The sequence below is a fragment of the Agelaius tricolor genome, unplaced genomic scaffold (assembly GCF_023055355.1).
Source record: "Agelaius tricolor isolate 1412-34295 unplaced genomic scaffold, bAgeTri1.0.p SCAF_1, whole genome shotgun sequence".
NCBI lineage: Eukaryota > Metazoa > Chordata > Aves > Passeriformes > Icteridae > Agelaius > Agelaius tricolor.
In genome coordinates, this window is record NW_027269261.1 from 55,827,453 (window position 1) to 55,850,016 (window position 22,564).

The following is a 22,564-nucleotide window of genomic DNA, read 5'->3' on the forward strand; positions in this document are numbered from 1 at the left end:
TAAGTTATTTCTATTTTAATGTGGCACATCACTCTCAGAGTTGACACTCTAGGGAAAAAAATCTCTAATATTCTAGTTTTTAAAAACCAAGCTATTGTATGCTTAACATTCATTGGTTTTAAAGCAATCTACAGGTGTTAAAAATTTCATTGAAAGGGAGTTAGTCACTACAGAATCTGTCTCTTATGGAAGCAGTAAAGGAGAAAAGTGGCAGTTAAGGGAGAAGAGGAACATTGAATTTGAACATTTCATCAAGAAATACATACATAATTGTGCTGCATAAAATTCAGAGTAGATGCAGAATAACACTAATTTTCATGTCAGGTACTGTGGAAATCTCAGTGTGATTAATAAAAGAGACTGATAGAAAAGGAGAATAAAATTGCTTGGCAGCTTCATATGTAGGAAAGAGATTCTTTTTCATATATTATATTTTTTAAAATCTTAACTTTAAACACCATAAAAAGGAAATGGAGAAAGACTGATAATATAAGCAGTTGCCTCAATAAAAATAAGGTTCTTAAGAAAGAGCACCAAGTTTGAGTCATCTGAATTTCGAGCCTTTGTAAGCTACACTTTGCAGCAATTTTCACATCAGTAATTTTAACAATTGCACATTAGCATTTTGAAAGAATGGGAAATATAAATGAGACACGCACAATGTGATTGAGATGTCTGAAGGTGAGAAGCAGCAGTGTTCATTCTAGGATTAACCTCAGCAGGCAGTAAACTGCAGAAGACCTCTGCCTGATACTCTGCTTCTAGTGGCTCTTGTAGACCAGGTAATGTCTTTGTGCTCGCAGCTGTGCTGCCCCTGGACACCCTCTGCAGCAAACAAAGCAGGGCTCGTTCTTCCTCTGAGAGCTTTAGAGGAGGAGGCATGTCTGCAAGTCCTCTTCATTGCCTTACAGGCCACCCTTGGGTGGCCATTGGATGGCAGTGTCTCCCTTGACATGCCTTTGGATGGCACTGTCTCACCACCTTGCAGATGTTTTTGGGACTACGGACTGGCACACCTACCCAAAAGACAGTCCTTCAGTCTCCAACAATAGCCTTTTCTGCACCAGAATATTTTAGAATATTGTTGTAATATTTTCCCCACTAATAATTAAGATCACAATTCAGGTTAATTTCTACTAAATTTGCCACTCTCACTTTCTTTTTGAGAATTAAGATCCAGCAGTCTTGGCATTCATGCTAGGTTGGAGAGCACTTGGAAAGATCATGCCCGGATGAGAAGGCAAGTCTAACTGTAGTATTTTTTGAGTTTTTCCTAATATAAGTGAATAACTTTGGGGGGAAAAATAGCAAAACGATGTGGTTCTTTGAAAATGATTATTGGAAAGAATCAGTTTTTTGAAGTAGAAAGTTATAATTTCCAAAACAAAGAGTTCTGTTTAAAATATGAAGGAGATCAGATGATAACTTTAATGATATCTTGTGAAAATAACATTTACGAATGCATTTCTTTTTCCTTGAGGACAAAGCACACTGACTAATTCTAAATATTGTTATAGTGTCATTCTTCTTCTATACCTCTTATGTTTCTACACATCTATTTTCTTGCCATCTTATTTGTGGCATTCTCCTAGACCATCATGGTTCTTCCTGACATCCATATTAACTTGGTTTTCTGGGGACTTTGTTTTTTTGCTTTTGATGTCAGTGCTTAGAAATTGGATGAGTCAACTATAGTATATGTTTTAACATTGCAAGGAAAAAATAAGACTGATATTTTGATATTTCATGAGCCACCCAAGATATGTTTCCAAATAATGTCCTTTTTGTTATACTGTGTGTACTCTTGTGTGTGAATTCCCAAGACTGCAGACCACACACACATAAATAAGGCACCTTCAAAGATTTCCTTCCCAGTTTCTTTTCTCCATTAAATCAATTTTATATCAAATGTTCTGTTCTTTAATATTTTCTGCCTGAACTCTCTTATGGAAAACTATGGTGTTAACTCAAAACAGAGGTTTGATTTCTGAACCATTTCAAGCCAGTTTTGGTTTGTTGGTGTCTTCAACAATTACAGACTGTTTCTTTTAGCTTTCTATACATTTTTTTTCTCCCAATGGTAGTTTGGAGCATGTTCCCTCTTGGGTTCCACAATGGATTGCACTGGATCTGGAGCTGCCTTCTCCTGGAAAGGCTTATCCCAGAAAGGAACAGCTATGAATTCCAACCATAGAATATCATGAACTTAAGCAACAAAAGTCAGAGGCAGAATTTCCACAGCCTCCTCAAGAATCTCAGCCTTTGTTACCCTTCAGTCTTATGCTACTGTATCAGTCTTGCTGCCATCAAAATTGTCAGTCCACAGAACAACCTTTCTGTTTATCCCTGCTGATTTTATGGAAATTTTCAATTCTTTAAACCTCCTATTTACCCAAGTGGGTAAATAAGTGGAAAAGAATTATTAACTCTAGCACATCCTAAATTTTCTTTAGAAATTTCTTTAAATTTCCTTTTTTTCTTATTTGACCACTCTAAGATATTCATCAAGCTTCTTCCAAACAGTTTGGGACATCCCCTGTTGAGTGCTCATCTGTTTCAGGACATTTTGGAGACAATTGTTTTCTAAAAGACAAATATTCCAGATTGTGTAATTTTTCTCCAAATATCTGGAGATACAAAGGCTTTTGTGTGTCTGACAGGGTTCTTCTAGACATTAATCATCATTCTAATCAGGCTGTCCAACACTTTCCAGCCCACAGACAGCTGTGGCAAATGTCACAGCTAGTGCCTAGGCAAATCCCTCCAAACCATTTTAATGCAACAGAAGTAATAAACTCTATTAGCATAGCTGGATCAGTCTACACTTAGAACTAATCAACCTAATTGTCATGCTAAGAGAATTAAACCCTTTAGATGAAAACAAATGCATCTGGGTTGGTAATTTGGGGAAAAAACCCTAACCTGTTAGGTAACAAATACATTAGGACAGAGTTGAATAAAGCTTGTAATAAACCCCAAAAGAATTAAAAGCAAATAAAAATTTTCTGAGTTGTTTAAAATGATAAATCAAATTTTCAAAGATATTAAAATTATCTTACTAATGTCATTTAAATGGCAAGAAAAGATGTTTTTTTCAAATTTATGAGTCCACAGCTGTGCATTTAAAACATAAGTGTTCAGTATCAAATGAGCAAATATTCAAATTCCATCTAAAGGCAGTGCCCAGTGAATAGTCCCTGCAAATGAAACAATACCTGAGAGCTCAATTCTGAGGTATGTAGCATTCTTTCAAAGCCATCATTAGATTTTGGTACAGCCAAATGCAGTGATCTAAGCTGAGCAGTCCCAGAAGATGGGAAAGTGGATTTTTAAGTGAAGAACCTCTTCCTGGGGGTGTCCAGCAGATCACTAAGACATTGTAGCACTGTATTTTGTGCTATCAGGTAGGTCAAACTTTTACCCCAGCACATTCACATAGATTTTGGGAGGAAGTATTTTTAGACTGTCATACAGTCTACACAACTGCTGAATAAAAGAGAGGGACAGGGGGCTCAAGCACTGACTTGCTGATTGTTCAAGCTCTCTGCACAGTTTGTGACCAGCTCCCACTGTCTTGGAGCACAGGCCTGAGTCAGAGCAAATACCCTACACAGCTATCCACTACCAAGACATAACCAAAACAGGCTCTTTCCACGCTCTTCCAACATCAGAATTTATACCCATTAATACCCAGATTCATCTACATGCCAAGCATCAATGAAACTCATGTCCCAGGTTCATCTTAGAAATCATGACAAGCTATTCACATTATTTTGGAAGCTTTGAATTGACAAAACTGCTCTAAAAAAGACAGAGTTTTGGGCCTAGGTGGGTGATATGTAGAACCCATGGGAGGCTCAGTGCTGGTCAGTTTATGCCTCTTGGCTTCAAGGCCAAAGAGTGATCCCTGAGTCTATTTAATTTAGTAAAATAGATGCAGCCATGGTAATTTTGCTTCTTTTTCAAAAGTTTGCACATCTGATACCTTCTTCTGTTCAGAACCTCACTTTTAAAATTTTTAAAACCTCACTTTTTTTGCTCATCTTGCATAGAAGAGTGAATGTAAGGAAAAGCTACATGCCTGATAATCTTGCTGCACTAAAATAAGATGTTACAAATTCTGGTAAAATATTGCACTTGACAGCTTTGTGTTTCCATGCTTATTAAACTTTGTATTCAGAAGTCTATGAGAAAAACAACTCGGATTTCTCATAGAAGAAAAGGCTACTATGAGAAAAATTATCGGGTTTCTGGCAGTTCTGCCCCACCAATTCACCTGCCACACATCATCTGAAAGCTAAGAGATTTTTTAAGAGGATTTCAGGAAAATGGATATCAGGGAACAAACAAAATGACAGCCATGGATAAGGACCACTGCAGAGTCCACAAATCCAGGAATACAATAGTCATATAGAAGAATAAAGAGAAAGTATGTTTTTAAACTGAACACTGGAAGGCATTAAAAATTTTGAAAGGTTTTCTTTTTCATTATAAACCACTAGAAAAGAAATTAAAAATATTTTTGATGTAACATTCTTTCCCCCTAAATTTTGTATCATTCTCCTTCGTTTGCAAAAGAAAGTTGAAAGTTGAAAAAGAAAGTGAAATGAGAGAAAAGTTAAAAGAGATAAATGAAGAAAATCAGGCAAATACCCTAAGAATAAAATTTAAGAATTGCTGCAGGAATTTCATGCTCTTTCCAAACCTTACAGTTTAGATATGTCCTTTTATTTCCTTCTTCTGACCAATTCACAGCACCAATTCAGACCACAAGCTGGGAAAAAAAAAAAACAAACCCTACTTGGTAATAGAGCAAAGATTTCAAAAATCCCACCTCTAAACCCAACTCAAGCACACACATCAGACAAGAGAAAGAAGAATTTATTTTGTTGCTCCTCACTAACTAACTGAGTATAACACTTTTATCCTATTGAAAGTTCTTCATGTCAGAGACATCATCAGTAATACATCAACATATTAAGACTTCACTGACTAGGAGGCAAGAAGGTAAAATGAGCCTGCTGGAAAAAATATAAAGCTGAAGGAACAGCCATGGTATGCTATTAACTCCAGTTTTCATCTCTTCAGGCAACGATATGCTTAATTACCCTGACGTCAGGAAGCATTATTTTTCTCCTTTCCCTTTGCATTTCAAATCATCTATGTCTGGTACACTTCATTATTTCCTTTAGTTACAATTATAGTTTTTAAAACCTTGTTTGCATACCTTCCTCTTTGCTGACTTTAATAGTCTGAGACTTCATAAATTGAAGAGAAAGTGAAAAAGCATGTAGGTAATATATATGGATATATATGTCTAATGAAAGGGAAAGGACTATGATCACTTAAATAGGATTTAGTAAGACATGATTTAGATGGAACAAATGATACAAGAATGCACTACATTCATTTTGAAGTATCAATCATCCAAACTCACTATGCCCTAATAGACAAGTCACACAGAATAAAATAACAAACGTCAAATACAGCTCTCCTCACATCAAAAATCATAGGCTGAATTAACATCAGGCTACTGCAGGAAGGACAAGAATCATCCAGCTGGCTCTTGAATTATACAAAGACACATTATTGCCTCATTATGACTGTGAAGTAATAACTGAGAAGAGCTAATTTTGAGTAACAATACATAAATATTCAAATTTCATTTGTATGTCCCTAAAATAGTGATGAGTAAGAAGTAGGAGAGATTGGACTCTATTAAAAAATATTAAAACAAAGAAAATTTAAATTTACCTCTTGAAATTGTCTTGAAGTACATATCATAGTAGTGTTTTAGCTAAAATTCTGTGAAGAGAACAGAGAGAAACTACTCATGAACATCTGCTCAAGCAAAACAATCTTTATTCTGATATTCTTTAGAATTAAATTTATTCACACATTATGAATCACAATTTTTGATCAGGAGACTCTCTCTTGTAAGAGAAAATGTCAGAAATGTTTGTTCTAGCCTCAGTTTGCATTGGTATTTGTGTTTCTAGTCTTAATCTTTTCCCAATGTAGTGAAGCACAGAGCAGAAATAACACAATGTAAATTAAGTTCCACACAGCATAAAGAACAAATTACTATGTACACATTTAAAAAGTGATCTGTGAGAGAGACACTCCAGGAATGAGTGCCAGGCTAAGCTCTACAGGCACAAACCATACCTTGAATCAAGATGATAAACAAATGCATCACCAAAGCTTAATCACTAATTATTTGTGAGTGCAAAATGTGATTTTGTTTGTCAAGCTAACTGCTGTGAGTCATTCGCTTGCTCTGAGTGGAAGAACATGATCAAGGCATTGATACTTAAGGCAGTATTTTCTGAAGTCTATGGAATTATGTCCCCAAAGTATGTGGGGAGTTGGTCCATGTGACACTTTGTTGCAATTTTACCATAATTTCTAAATTTCTGCCCTCAATTTGTGTAAATTGATTGAATCTTTAGGACTGTGTTGCAGCACAAGGCAACACAGTTGTTTTTCTCATAGAAATTCAAACTTACCCAGAAAAAGAAAATCAAATCCATGCAAAAGTCATGGATCAAGCTATAGTCCAAAAGGCAGAAATCTATAAAGTGATCTGTGTGCCTGTCCATCTGAAGGAAACAAAAAAACCTGGTAGTTCACTCTCATGTCATTGTCTTGAGTCAGAGATGTAGCTGAGCTCTGAATATTCTGATATTCACCCAGGGCTGTCACAGTAGGGTTCCTTTTGAAAGCAGAGAAGAAATCAAGCACAGACAAGGATCATTATTTGTGAGGTCTGTCTGACAAAATCTGCATATCCACTGGTGGAGCTCTGCAGACTATGGTGGTGTAGCAGAACTGGGCAGGTACAAGCGAGTCATGACTTTTTCCTACAGCAGAGCGTGTAGCACAGGGCAGCAGTGATGCAGCACTGCTGAGTGTTCATCCCTGGCTTAGGGACACTGCAGTGTGGGGTAAGTGCTGTCACAATTAGCTACAAAGCCATCAGAAGATGACTTCTGCTGTCAGAAGATGTTGCCTTCCTACTTCTAATGGCAAAATGACCAGAGGGCATGACATGAGAACTGCAGCCCCTTCAGGGACAAGATCAAAGTACACCCCAATGTCCCAGCATGTGGTGAGGTGGGAAGGCAGAGGTATTTCCTGTCAAACCCAAAGTTTTTATATGACTCTGGCTGATGACACAGTGCTTAGACCAATTTCTGTGGGAAACTTGAACATTTTGTTTTGATTTGCTCTCTTTCTGATGCACCTTTGAACATGAACAGTGGGTTTAGCACAAATCCTACTTATGGTAAATGATGTAGATCAGAAATAAAGTTATTGCATCTTTCAGTTTCTCTGGTATTCTGGGAACAGCCTAGACTTTGATTCTCTCTCTAATTTTTCAGTCACATGGAGAAATAGAGCAGTTTAAATGAGTGCTGAGATGTTTTAACCCACCTTGCTCCTCAAGAGAGTTGAAGAAGAGAGGCACTGAAACACACACTAAAGTCCAGCTCTCAATTGTTGAAACACTGCAGGCTAAGTCTGTCTGAAGTGGCATGTCATTGTGCTTGACTCATCAATGACACTGTCAGTCTTTGGTAGAAACAAAGGGAGTTAAGAGCAAACAGGCCAGCTTCACAGTTAACATGAAGCCTAGTAGAGGCTGTCATTGGTAAAACACACATATAATGATTAAAAATGAAAAAAAGGTTTTATTCGAACTTCTGAATTGAAAATTAAAATTTGAGTTAATTTTTTGTGTCAAGATTTTTTCCTTCACCAAAGTGCAATAAAAATACCTGTTGAAACATAATAACACACAGAAGATCATCTGTTCATTGATTGCACCTTTCTTATGAAGGGCAGGTAGTTGTACTGAGTTGTTTTGGGACAGCCACAGCCATAAAATATTCTACTGAAAATGATCTTAACATCTCTTTTTATAATTTTTATCCCACAGTGTCCAGAAGTCAGCGATGTGTAGAATTGCCTAAAAGTTTTGTATGGAAATGTTTTCTAAGTATGGGTTTTGCATAATGCAAGACTCCTCTTTCATACAATATGGATAGAGGTCTTTATATTTAATAATAATACAGAACATGAATGGGCTTGTTAATTGAATTTATTGTAGAGCTATTTTCTTATATAAATCTACTTAGTTTCAAAATGTGTAAATCCAAGCTGTGTTATTACATGTTTGTTGACTCACTTTATTTTCATTAATTTACTGGATTGAAAAATCTCTGAGGCATCCAATGGAAGAGATGAGAAAAAAAAATAAATTAAACTCTTGTCATTTATAGCATTGTAGTGAGCTGTTTAAAAATTAATATTTATTTATGATAACTTTTATGAGAGCAGAACTCAATATTTTTTCTCTGAAAAGACCTCTTGAAAATTCCACAAGTAACTTTGGTATCAAATTTCTCATGACTTATGGACTTTTCCCTCTACATTACATCTTCCTGACCTTATCAACTCTGTCTGCCACTTGTAACTTCCAAATTTCCAATTTACAAATGTGTATCCTAACTATATAAAAGAAATTGAAGAATTTTCTAGGAAATGCCTATTTATTTCTCAAGATCATTCAAAGTTTATTTATGAATTGGATAAAGTTTGCAATTTGGAGCTGTTCCCTATATTTATAAAGGCACTTGTATTCATTCAAAATACTACAAGTATATGTGAATCTCAGTATGTAAAACTGTCCAACTGAACAAAAACAATGCTGAAGGAAAATGGGAAATTTTCATTGGATATTCTAAGACTCATACCTTCCTGCACATATAATATATTTATACACATCACCTTCCCTTTTTTAAGAAAGGGGCTCTTTATTTCAGCTCATTTTTATTCCATATTAAATATAGATACTGACTGATTTAATGATATTTGGAGATGATGTGCATCAACAACTTGCAACCCAGAAGAACAAATGTGCCCTGGGCTGCATCAAAAGTACTGTGGCCAGCAGGTTGAGGGAGGTGATTCTCCCCCTTTGCTCTCATGAGACCCCATTCAGGGTGCTTCATCCAAGGCTGGGGTCCCCAGCATGAGAGATGTGGATCTGTTAGAATGAGTCCAGGGGAGGATCACTAATCAGAAGGTTGGAGTACCTCTCCTGTGAAGACAGGCTGAGACAGTTGAAGTTTTTCAGCCTGGAAAAGAAAAGGTTCTGGGTCAGCTTTACAGCAAAAAAACCCCAAACAACTGAAATTTTAAAATGCAGATAAACCTTTTCCATCTCCCTTCTGAAGAATATTGGTTGAAATTACTGTCATCAGCGCTACTTTATGATAATTACCAATTCATGCTGAGACAGTCTTCTGGCATAGAACATTTCAGTACAAATGGTTCAATTTTAGAAAAGACCTATCCTACTGAAAACAGGATCTTTCTCAAGTAATGAGTGAGAAATCAGACTAGGCAGTGCTAGCTGCCCCGCCAATAATATGATTGAGTGTATTATAACTAAAAGTCTAGAAAAGCAGATTTTTTTGCAAATTACTGCTTTAATTTGAAGTACTTCCATGTGTGTTCAGGTTTACTGCCTGCTATCAGACACTTGACACAACTCAGACAATGTACTCCTTCCAACCAGGTTTTTTGTCAGAGCAATTGTATAATAATACAATACCAATACTACTACTACTACTAATAATAATGATCTTCATAAAGAAATACATGATTTTCTCTGTGAAAAGTAAGATTTGAAATTTAGACATAAAGAACATAGACATAAAGACAAAAACTTCCAAAACAGAAGCACTTAGACAGAATTTTTTTTACTACTTTAGTACACTTCCACATATTGAAATGCTATCAGAAGGCTAATGGCATGAGGGGTAATGGTTGACACTTGGATTCCTTGGTCTGCTTTGCTACCAAGTCTCTTGTGCCAACTCTGAGCCCAATCTAGAGCAGAAAAATAATTTTAAAAAATTAGGAAAACAGTCTTTTGTCACAGTGGTGGAACAGTAGTAAAGAATTTAAAGAGCTAAAGGGGCATAACCCTGGGATTTAATAAAAGACTCTTTTGTACTCTTCAGTGTACTACAATGGAATGTAGTCAGTTTTTTCAACAACTCATGACCAAAGAAGTGGAGGTTATTTTCTAATTTGAATTATTCAGTGTGTCACAGGGAAATGTAGTTATTAACTTCCCTCATCTCTCCCTGTGGCATACTCAGGTCAGTCTCTTTGCCTCTCTCCTTTTATACAACCACGTCCCAGTGGTGCTTGCCTTGGCTTTTATGTGAAGCAGCAGCTGACTGAGAGGCCAAGACTCCTCATGTTTATTCCTTCACTGGCAGCCCTACTTAATTTTGGCTGAAATCGGTGGAAAAACTCCTGCTTACTTCAACAGGATCAGGGTTCCTCCTGGTTGAAACATCAAAAATTATTTCAGAGAACAAAGGACTTGAAGAGATAGTGGCATATGGTGGGGATGAGCCTGCCTAATCCCAGTTTGATGCATTTATCAGGAATATTGCATAATGTAAGGGTTTTGTGTAATTTAAAGAGGAATTCATATTAAATACGTGAAGGAAACTTGCTATTGCTGTTATTTTTCATGCTAGTGGACATCTTGCTATCTATGAAGCATCTGTGCAAGATTTTTGCCCCAAAATATTAACTTATTTATGAGGAAGCACATTTCATAAAACTTCTCAGTAATGAATACAAAATTGGGCTGGTTTTCTATTATAGTACAGCAAATTTCTTGAGTGTCTGGAATTAGATAGCTATAAAAATGATACAGGTATAAATCTCACAGGCTGAGGTCAGGCAGGACTTTGTACATGCTTGTGAGATGTGAGGAAGGATCATCTTTCAAGATGTGTTGTCCCATTTCTCTCTGCTGTCCTATTTTAGTAACCATCCTGGTCCTGGGCATCAGGAAAAGAAATCAATGAAGCTGTGGCAGTTCAATGGATAAGAAAGACAGGGTTCAGGAGACAGTGTAAAGTTTTTTCTATTTTTTGTAGGAAGAGTCCTTCCTTCCTGAGTCTGGCTGGAGAAGTCTCCTGCAGCACAAGTCTCTGGTGTGGTGAGTGCTGTACACATCAGAGAGGCCCGAAGGAGCTTCCCACAAAAAAGAGGATTGTCCAAAGAATTTAGATGAGAGCAAGGTGTCTTCTGGAGTGCCCTCTGAGCAGGCAGTGAGTGGGCAGATCCCACTGATGCAGAACACATGGTTTGCAGCTGACCAAGCTGGCACAGGCAGTTTCTGAGGCTGCTCACATCTTGAGATGGGCACGCAAGAAAGAGCGGCAGAGTTGGCCTGGGGGCTCTCACAGCTCTGACCTTTTTTTAGGATTTGGTTCAAGTCATTCTAATCTAGTACAGTGTCATGACATTTATGCTGCTTTTAAGAACAGAGTTTGAATCTGATACAGGCCATGCCCTGTGTTTAAGTGTCTTTGATGGCCAAGGCCACTGGGGCGTTTCAGAAAAGCCAAGATGAAAACAGCTTGTAGGAAGAGTGGGATCCTAGGACTGCTTACATGCTCTTTCCTCAGGCAATACAATGTCTCAGGCACTCCTTGGGAGACAATAGCAGCTGGACTCATACAGATAAGCTTACAGCCATTTTAAGGATATTTTGGCCGTGTCCCTGTGATCATCAAAACAGTATTTAAAACTAATAGTTCCTAGGCTGTGTCTGAACTATTGGGCATAGAATTAGCCTAACCAGGCATTCAGCCAATATGAGAATATATGAAAATTTCCATTGTGCCATTTTCCAGCAGAAGATTAGCAAGATTAGTAGCAAAATTTGCACTTCTCACTGTTGTTTACTGATGTCTGTGACTGCTGGGCAATGCAGTAACACATCTGCTAAAGAAATGGAAAACATTCAAGTGTTATCAACTTTGTGAGCAATGCCATATGGGCTATATTTACTCAACTGGCTTGTACTCAGCTTGTCATTACTGTTAAGCATTTTGCACAGAACACGTTCTAAAGGTCACTCAGACTAGCCTGGTTTTAAAGGTAATAAGGAAAACAACCATGTATTAATAAATCATAATAATTCAGTGTGTGCAATCAGATAAATTTTTTTCTAGTTACCAATAAAAGTATTTTGTAAGCACCAATAAAGCCACTGATACCACTTCCTTCATGCAGAGGAAATGTAGACATTTCCAGCACCATAATGCTCCTGAGTGCATTGTGAGATGGAGACTATTTGTGCCTGCAAGTGGTTACTCAGGCACTAGCCCAAAGGAAGTGACATTTCATTGTTCTGCATGCTAAACACAACTGGCAATATTTACACTTCTTCAAAGGAATAAACATTAAATCGGTTCTGGAAAAAAAATGTCTTTGAGGTGACTTGTGAATTCTGTTAGTAACTTGTGGTACAGGCACTGCTTATCATTTTGATAATTGGTTCTGACAGGACTTTCTGAATTAGGAAAGTGATAAACATGCACTTTAGTGAATGGTGGGAATTTAGTTAATAAATTTGGAAAAAAACCTGACTAGTTTGTTTAAGATGTGCAGTGTCAGGAAAAAAGCTCACAAGAAGGGTGCAAAACATTATGTCTAAAAGACAGAAATAAATCACTTAAATGTATGTCACATTGCAGCAAAATACATAATTAAACTAATGCATTATTTAGTGATTTTTTAGACTACATTTCTAAAAAAATAAATACAAGTTATTTGGGGGGTTTTTTGTTTCCTTTGGGGTTGGAAGGTCTGGCATTTAGAACATGCAAACATGCTTTGTAACAACATGCAGAAAAACTTTAGAGGTAAAATGAATTTAACAATTCCCATCTAAACCATAAACATTCAAAGGTAAAATCTCCTACAAATTACACAGAAATTTATTAGAAATATATGTATTTGGTGAGAGTGTGTTTTGTGGGTTTTTTTCTGAAGAGAGAAAGAGAAGGATTTTATACTTGAAGAGAACTGTCCAAGACTTGCTTCATTTCTCCCAGACACTCTGAAAGTGTTTTGGCTTTATAAAGAAACACTTGGCATGTGAATTAATTGACCATGTGTTTTGTGCCTTTTGAATGCCCTGGCACATCTCAGTTGCTCAGCACCAAATAGCAGTCTCTAACTCCTGTTATAGATTTCTCCCCTCCTCTCCAAGGATGCATCTGGTGCCCAGGTCTGACACAGCAGCCTGGATTGCAAAAGAGCTGTAGGAAGGTAAGAGCTGTTAACAAGGATAGAACCATTGAGATGAGAGTATCTACAGCTTGAGCAGACAGATGCATTTATCTACTGAGCACTGATAGGAAGTAAACAAGATGAAAAATGGAAAACCCAAAATTCTGTTTATTTACCGGAATATAGTCGTGGCAATATTAAGAAAGGAACCCATCAGGAAAGTAATCTCATTCTATAAACTATAGTGGATTCTGTGGTGACAAGAACAAAATCTGCTGTTTTAAGATAAAAACATGAGCTTGGAAAATGCAGCAGAGCAATAGAGTTTGCAGTCCTCTGGAGTGTACACATAAAGGTCTGGTTCATGACTCAAAACCCATACACATTCTTCACAGCAGCTCATTTATTTGTGAAAATAATGCACCATGCAATGAATCCAAAGAGGCTTTCCTAAATACCACTCTTCACAGATTTCACTTGGGTAAAGCCAGTGCCAAACGTGGGATATTTTGTTCATTTAACCTTTACAGCAGAAAATTTTAATGCACTGTCCCCCGTTTACATGGAATAGCAGAAACAGTCGGAATTTGACAGGAATTTCTAGAACCAGCTGAACCACATAAGAAACTAATATGAAGGACAAGTTTGCAAAGCTTTGGAATCATTCTGCAATCTTGTTAAATCAGTACAATTGGGACATATGCAGTGTAGACATCCTGTGTCTTTAGATCTCAGATGATTGATGCAGACCCTGCAGAGCCCTCAGTGGACAGTCTTGGGAGAATTGCCTGCCAAGTGTGAGCAATGGCTTGAAGCTTTGCTACTTGTGGTTCACCTAAACTGAAAGTTTAAGAGAAGAATATTAAAGGTAAGAAAGAAAACTATTAATATAGCAGCTTTTAGATAGCTAAACAGATGCAATTATTTCTATAAAAGACCATAACTACAGATTAGAAGACATATTGTAAGACATATAATTACCATTCAGAATAGAACAGCTATTTTAAAATTAGGAATTCTACGTCATAGATAGTTGTCAGGATTTCTAACACAATAAAACTGCTTTGAGAACTGTTTTCATCAGTAAAAAAAAAACAAAAAAAAAAACACATTGAAAGGAAGCCCACATAAATAGGTTAAGAGCCTTAATAAGCCCAGATCTGTTAGAAATCACATTGCATTTTATTTATCCTATTTAAAATTCCAAGTGCTTTTGTATTCCATTAACTGCCAACATTATTATGAATTTGGCTGAATAGGCAGTAGACAAATTTTCTTAAGGTGGAAAAGACATATTTAGGTTTTCTTCTACTGATGTTCTCATTAATTGACAATAATGGTCTTTCAACCTAATTATTTGGAAATTTTTTATATTTCTATGTTTTCGTATCTGGGAAATCCTTTATGTGGTTGCCTTGCATGGATTCCATGAGAGTTTTGTATTTGATGATAAGTAAAGCATGCTCTGCCAAGTGTATTTGATGGGGATGTTACCATTTCTGTTTCTGAAGGATTTTTATTTTGTTGTACTCTAACTTAGTTGAGAATCCCTTCTGTCTTTGCACACCATCCATAAGATAAGTAAGGCTAAGAGATCTAGATACCTTACTGAACATAAAATATACAGGATCGTCCTGGACAGAACAGCACTTCATTGAGCAGTCCCATCTCAATATCTTGTGTATTCAGCTATTTGTGGATCTCCATGGTACCTCTTCATGTGCTTTGTCTCTGGGCATTTCAGTGGAACTGTCCTTTCCTGTGTCCTGACTTCATTTTAGCTACAGGTGCTGCTCCACTTTCAGCATGCATTTATGAGTTTGTAATTGCCAACAGGATCCAAACCCCTCACTGCCTCTTCTACAAGCTCTCATTTTGCCTTTAGCAAGCCCAGAAGCTTCTTTCTTATTCAAACCTAGTTTCTTCATAAAGGATACCTGCCTTCTCTTCCCCTTCATTTTCAGTTGCACAGATAAATTTTGGGATAGCAATCTAATTAAACAGGCAAAAATTCACAACAAATGTTTGTGATTTTTGTATCTTTTTAGCATTTCTTTTTAAAGTATCTACAGTTGTGGAAAGCTAACAATTATAAGAAATTTTTATCCTCTCCCCCTTTCCCCTTGTTTTTTTTCTTTCCTCCACAGAAAGAAGGCAATCAGTTCTATAGATTTTCTGATGCACTTTGGTAGACTGCTAGTGGAAGCAAATAGAGAGGAATGATGTTTGGATGTTTGGAGCTTCCAGAGTAGGAAAACCTCTTTAGAAATTCTAACAGGACATAGGGATGAAAAAGATTTCTACACCCAAGATAACTGTGTTGCTAAATAGAGCAGCTGAAGAGTTGCTATCACCATGTCCAATCTCAGCAAACTTGGAAGAGCTGCTGTGTAATTTTTTCTGAGACCACAACACTGAAAACATACAACAAACCAGGTTAAATACCCATTACTGCTCACTCAGCATCACATATCAGATTTTAAAAAAATACTTCATTTATGTGATCATTGTGTCCCTCACTCAGAAATCTATCTGTATCTACTGTTAAAAAGAGAGACCTTAACACCAACCCCAGATGAGTTTCTGCATTTCAGAGCACCAGCAGAGAAGCACAGCTGAGTACCTCATCAAGATAAGTATGAGCATATTTCATGAAGCACAATTCAGTGGGTAGCCTGGTCACACAGTACTCAAGAAATTTGAGTGCAAAGCATATAATAAAAAGTTCAGATGCTGTCAATTTCCGTGTTACTTAAGAATATAAAGGGAATATTCATGAAAAAGAAAAGCTAAACCAGAAAACCTCTAATCAATTTCTTCCACAAATGCTGCAGCGTCATATCAATTATATAAATGTTCATCTAGTGACATTTTAATCTGCCAAAATAAATCTATTTAATCAACCCCAAATAAATAACCCCATGGAGGTTTTGTGTTGGTTTGGTTTTTGTTTTTTAATAGTTCCTTCCTTATCCTAAGCTGTGTTATCAAAATGACTTTGAGTGCCTAATCAGACACATCAGTCAAGCACCTTCAAGCACAGTGCCACCCCAAGTATGGATACCCCTCACTCAACAGTCAGCTGCAGTCAATTGCAAGTCCTTCAAAAGAAAAGATGCATGTGTAGAGGAAGAGGAGAATTTAAAAGTCAAATTATGGCCCTGACTCTTACAGCTGATCAGCTGAAGCCCTGAAGAATGAGATCTGATTATAATCACAGTCCTAATGTAAAGCTGAAGTGTTATGGGGGCATGCTGAGGGCAGTGAAATCTATCCTGCTCTATTTGGGCGTAACAGATGAAAAAAGAAGTAGGATGACTCAGTCTCCATGTCTTTTTTGGATGCAGGCAGAAGAATGCCTCCCCAAAGTGAGGTTACGTAATAACTGAACAAAATGTGTTCTTGCTTTACTTAAAGTACTAGTTTTAGAATACACAACTTTTTCGATATGAAAAAAGAGATAGGGATTTAATGTTAATTACATGAACACTTCTCATGCATTTTACCCTCTCCTTTAGCTGGGAATGGGAAGAGAGTAACAGAGAGTGAAAGGAAGAGGTATGTTCAGAAAATTTCTATGTGCTTGAGTTTGATGTACTCGATATTTAAAAACAGGCTTGTCCATTCAATTCTGGTTTTTATTGTTGCATTAACACTGCTTATTGAGTTACTACTTCTCTGTGACTCTTCTGACTTACTCTGTTTTTACTTTTATTGAGATGCATCTCTCCCACTGGCACAGGAAAAAGGAAGATTTTCTTTGATTATTTCTTAATTATTCATTAGGCAATTATTATTTATATTTGTCCAGCAAACTAGAGACATTAGGTCTAGGCCAGCAACAGAAATTGTTAGCATTAAATTGAGGCACAAGATATAAATTAGCCCTGCTCCAGAAAGTTTGCAGCCCAGTCACAAGACAAGAAACAGGCAGCAGCAGGTGAATAACTGAGGTAGTTATTGCTCATGCAGTTCAGTGTGCAGAGAGCACTGCTTATCTGTTGTCAACAGTTTTTTAGGTAACCTTGCAGAAGGGGTTTTTCATGGGTTTCAAGGCTATTTGCCACTGGTACTAATGAGTGTTCAGAAGAACATAATGGAAGAAAGATCTAAATAGGTCTTTCCCCTTAAATGTATTTTTATAAAATGCTGTTCTTTTTTTGCCCCTCTTCTTTGAACAATATTTGTGCCAGAATTTATAATAATGGGAGATTATGTAGTTTTTGAAAACCCTGACCAGAGATATATATGTTCTTCCTACGATTCATCTCACAAATGACATAATTTTTTTTTTGTCAGCATTTTGCCAGTCTGTTGTTCAGAATGTGCCAGATAGATTTTAGTGCCAGCTGAAATCCATCTTTTGAAATAATTTATCCAGAAAAATGTACTTCTAAACACAGTGAGGCATAACAGCAGTCAGTCAGTCACCTACAGTGCTAAATTTATATAAAACCCGCTAGGAATGTTATAGCCTTTCCACTCTGCTATGTGCCTTCAGGTGAGGGATAATTAAAGATAGCCACTAATTTGAACATGTAAAAGTAGTATTAGGCCAAAAATGTCTGAACAGCATTGTCTTCCTTCAAGAATTGTCTTAATGCAGCCTGGATATCCCAGTGTGTTGTTTAAAGAATGATCAGTTCTTGTATCTGAATCCTTTACCATTCATGACTTGTTTGTTAAGACTTCAAAAACACACCTTAGGGGAAACTCTCGCAAAAGAAGGGTTAAAAATATGAAATAAAAACATAGAATTTACTGCTAATCTGTTAGTAGCTTAGTTTAAAAGTTTTCCTATTACTCGTAACTTCTTGAAAATAGTAAAATAATTCTAATGCAAAGGCCGGATAGAGTCTGTCTCTGCAATAATTGCAGCATATTTTCAAAATCATGACACCCATTTTAAAACAAGTGTTCTGAGAAAAATTAATGTGTTTATTTGATCATTTGGGTTCTATCAAAACATCCAGAGCAGTCCTATTTCCTATGTTCATTTTGAAACCAAATTAAAGCAAATGATCCACTGAAGTTTTACTGCACAAATTACTAGCGGGTATTAATAGTTAGTCTGACTTTTCCTTCAGGTAATGAGGCCATTGATTTGGAGTCAAAAAGCTACTTATACAGAGTTTCTAGATGTTCTGTAGCAAAGCTTAACCCACAGAAAGCCATCATTTGGGTAGGAGCAATCAGTAACTCACCTTGGATAAATAATCCTATTCACAAGGCTTCTTTTCACTGCTAAATCAGGAAATATATCTGTGGTCTTCTAAAAAAGCTCTAGAAAATGCTGATAATGGGGTTACTATAAGAACTGGTGAATCACTGACAGAGAGAAGATGTTTCTCATTTGTGTTCCCACTTCCAGTGCAAAGGAAACCTCATACAGAGGTGGACATACAAAGCTGTGCATTCATTTTCACTAAACCACTGGATTTTTATTGATTTTTTTCTTTTTGAAAGTTTCACCATGATGTTGCAGATGTGGATTTGACTGTAGCTTTGGCCTGTCTGTGCTGCTTTCGGGAAGGTGAAGAGTGGGTTTTGCTGCCCTCTCTATCTGTGCTCCTCAGACTGAAGATTTTTGTAAGTCATTTGTCAGTACCTTTACTGTCAGAAAAGAGGAGGTTTGCTATCTCGAGCTTTTAAAACCTTCATGCATATTCATTTTGTCATGGTCTTTGCCCATCTTTGGGGTGCTGCTTGAGGAAGTGCAGTTGGTCTGGTACATTAAGTTTCAGAAATATTTTCTTAAGGAACAGGACCATGGAGGTTAGTAGAGACTACTGTGTGCTCATGATGCTTCAGTCAAGAAAACTTTTTTAAGACATGCCTCATAGATAAGTTTTCAAATTTACTAGGCCTTTGTACTACCAAATAATATTTTTGGCTGGGAAAAACTTGAGAAAAAGTCCTTTTCCTTTGTATGTTTTTTTAAAAGTGAAAGTTTTCTGGAGCATAAAAAGATTCTCAATCCAAATAATATATAAAGTATAGGATCACCATCAGTGCACCACACTTGTTGAGAAGAGTTTCCTTTCAGAACTGCGAAGTTCAAGGAATGCGATTTATTCTCTCTTGATTCAGTTTTCAAATCTTTGAATGCAGAGATTTGCTGCATTGTAAAATTTATTTAATAGAGATTGTTTCTACCTGGGGGAAGGAAGAACAAAGTTCATCCACTAATAAAATAGATTCAGGTGACTTCACCAGTATCTGTCAAATTTGAGCATAAATTATATTTGGGGACTCAATAAAAAGAATGGTGCTTTGGTTCACTGACTTTGCAAAAAGTACAATGTCATTAAGCTGGCCTTTTCACTGAGTAACTGAGTATAGTATCAAATATGTTGTATCACATTAAAATAATACATAAAATATTAATATTGAAAAATAATTAAGATTGTGAAATGTAAGATGTCAAATGACAAATGTCTGTAAAATGTTTGGTTTAAGCTTTTGCACATCTCAGATAAGCAATTCAGTACAAACAGGTTGATAAGCTGACTTCCCACAGGCATGTGGCAGAGCACACCTGCCTCATGTGTAGGAAAGCTGTGGCTTGTGATAGCCTCACCTAATGACAGCAGAGAATTTTTTAGAAAATGAAACCATTTTTCTAGGAAGATGAAGTTTCATCTCAGGATGAAATACTTCAATTCTACCCTGGACTGCATATCTTGTATAACAGCTATTGCACATTTGCAGATTTTGGGACAAGAATAGGTTTTAGTGATTCTTCATAAGTCCATGTCTGTCATCCTCTAAGAACTTGCTATTTTATACTTAGATGTTTAAAGTGGAATGGCTTTATAGTTCGAAAAATATTGATGGAGAGAAAAAGACAATAAGAGCAAGAGAAGGATTGAATTGCTGTGGTAAATAAGGCATAAGAACACAAGGTGATGACAGGATAAAGCAGAACAATGAAAGGTGGTTTTGTCACTCATAGCCTGTAGTCCTGAATATGCAAACTTGAGCATGGTGGAGCCTAATTTACAATTTTGATAATTCATTTTATTAAATATGACCATTTCAGATTCTGCTGCTTCAGAGTTAATATTTTGAGAAAGTGAAAAATGTCAGTTTCCTAAGATATAATCAACTAAGTTTAAAAAAGACATGGAAGCATTTCAAACTTGTCTCCTAATATCTTTGAAATTGTAGAAATGCACTATTCTTCCATCTAATTTTTAAACAGAGAAGAAAACAAAAAACAAACAAAAACCCCCAAACAATTGTTAATTTAAATATTGATTTCTTATTACTTTTTGAGGTTTTTTTCATGTCACAGAGCACATTCAACTAATCAATAAAAATCTGTCAGTGTGGTGCAAAACAGTTCTTGGATTCTTAATTTGATAAAAATATGAGGAAAACACTTTTTTTGAAAAATCCTTTAAAGGAAATATCTAGAAAAGGAGGTAATCCTTCTTCCATTGAATAGGCTTCTGTATTTCCAGGAAAGCTGATAATCATGAAGGTTCAAAATTTGTCCGAAGACTTCCCTCCAAGTGTGGCTGTCCTGTTAGTCACATTACAAAATGTGGTAATTGCAAAAATTGTGTTACAAAGTTACAAAAATTTTGTCCTCAGTTCTCAAATGCAGAGCAAAATTTAATCTAACCCCACAATCACAGTTCCTTTTTAGTCGTCAGCACTAAGTTGCTGCCAATAAAATAATAGTCATCAGCATCATCTTGTAAAGACTTCAGGGGTGATCTCCCAGTAAATATTTTTCATCTTAGAAAGTATACTGGCAGTAGAGCCTCCTGAATCAGACTAAGTTATCACTGCTGCTATTCAGATTATGAAATCAATGTACCAGAGGCATCCTATCCATTACTCAGAGATGGTAATATTTTTCCATGGTACTTAGAATTAATTCAGTTACTTCTTTTTGTAATACTGTAGGATTTACATGTTGGTGGGTGTGGACATCTCACTGCCCATTAAACTTCTTTTACATCAGTCTTAAATGTGAAGGCCACAGATCTGGGTTTCTTAGAATGTGAAGAGCCCTATAACGTCCTGGGATTTTTGTGGGTTTCCCTTTTTTTTGTTGTCAGTTGTTTAGGGGGATTGTTTGTTTGTTTTTATCATTTGTTTGATTTTTTTTGTTGTCTGATTTTTTTGTTGTTTTGGTTGTTGTTTTTGTTGTCTGTTCAGTGATTTTTTAAAATTTTAATATAGACAGCAGATGTTCTCCTGTGAAATATAATTGATGTTTAAGTGATAACAGAGTGCCTGAGAGTAGGAAAAGTATCATTTAGCAAAATATAGCTGTGGCAGCAACCAGCACACTATTTATCATCATCTAGTCAAATGAGGCATTTCATTTTGAGTAACTTCAACAGTATAATATGTCAAGACTGGTCAGGCAAAATTATATTCTTCTATTATTTTCCTACTACCATTCAGGTGATTACAGTTATAAACTCCACAAAAATTCTGGTTTTGAATGATTCCAGATGAAACTGTAGCCCCTAATCCTTAAATGGAGAGACCCCTTAAACATGATAAATGCTTCTGTACTTCCTTGAAAAACTATTGCACTTTCTTGACAATGGATTTGGATTGTCATTGAGCTGTCTTTTTCGCCTCAGAATAACTGCTACTTCCAAAAAGGTGCTTTCAGTTTCTTCTAGCCAACTTGTGCTCAAATATAAAATTTGAGCATAGACAAGCAATTAATCATACCTTCTGTTATTAGATACATGTATGTGTAAAGTTTAAAAATTGCATTCTATTCTAAAAATAGGGTCTTTGATACTCTATCTTTAAATGCGTCTCTTATAACTCCAAAACAAAGCAGAAAGGCAGCCATTAGAAGTGTAGGCTCCTAATCTACATGATACTCAAAAGCACATTTATCTGCCGCCCAACCAGGAAAACATTTATAAATGAACCCCATAACTTGAAATTAGCTCATCTTGGCCAGATGAGGATGTGCACTATCATTAGATTGTGTATCAGCATCTGCTGCTTACCACTTACAAAATATTCTTCTAAATAAATCACTATTAGATAAAATAGAATACAAATTAAGGCAGAAGTTTACAATAAATTAAAGTCAAAGATGAAGTTTGGAATCTGTATGAGAGGAGAAAAGGGAAGACAGTGGGACACTGCAGATTCACAATAGTATACAAATTCTAAAAACAAATATACAGCTTTGGTGTTAGATCTGGTCCCAGGTTCTTTAATAAAGAAATTTAAGTCTGCAATTATTCTGCTCTGCAGTACAGCACAGTCAGTAAAGGTTAATACATGTAAACTTTAAAGATACATAAGCTCAGTACAACTTTACTAAAAATTTGAAGATTCAGCACAGCAATTTGGCCCTCTGTTTTTTTGTTTTTCTTTATGTTTACCTAAGCTATCCTCAACTAGTGAAATATATGAAGGGTTTGCCTATTTAAACAGAAGATCCTCTAGTGGC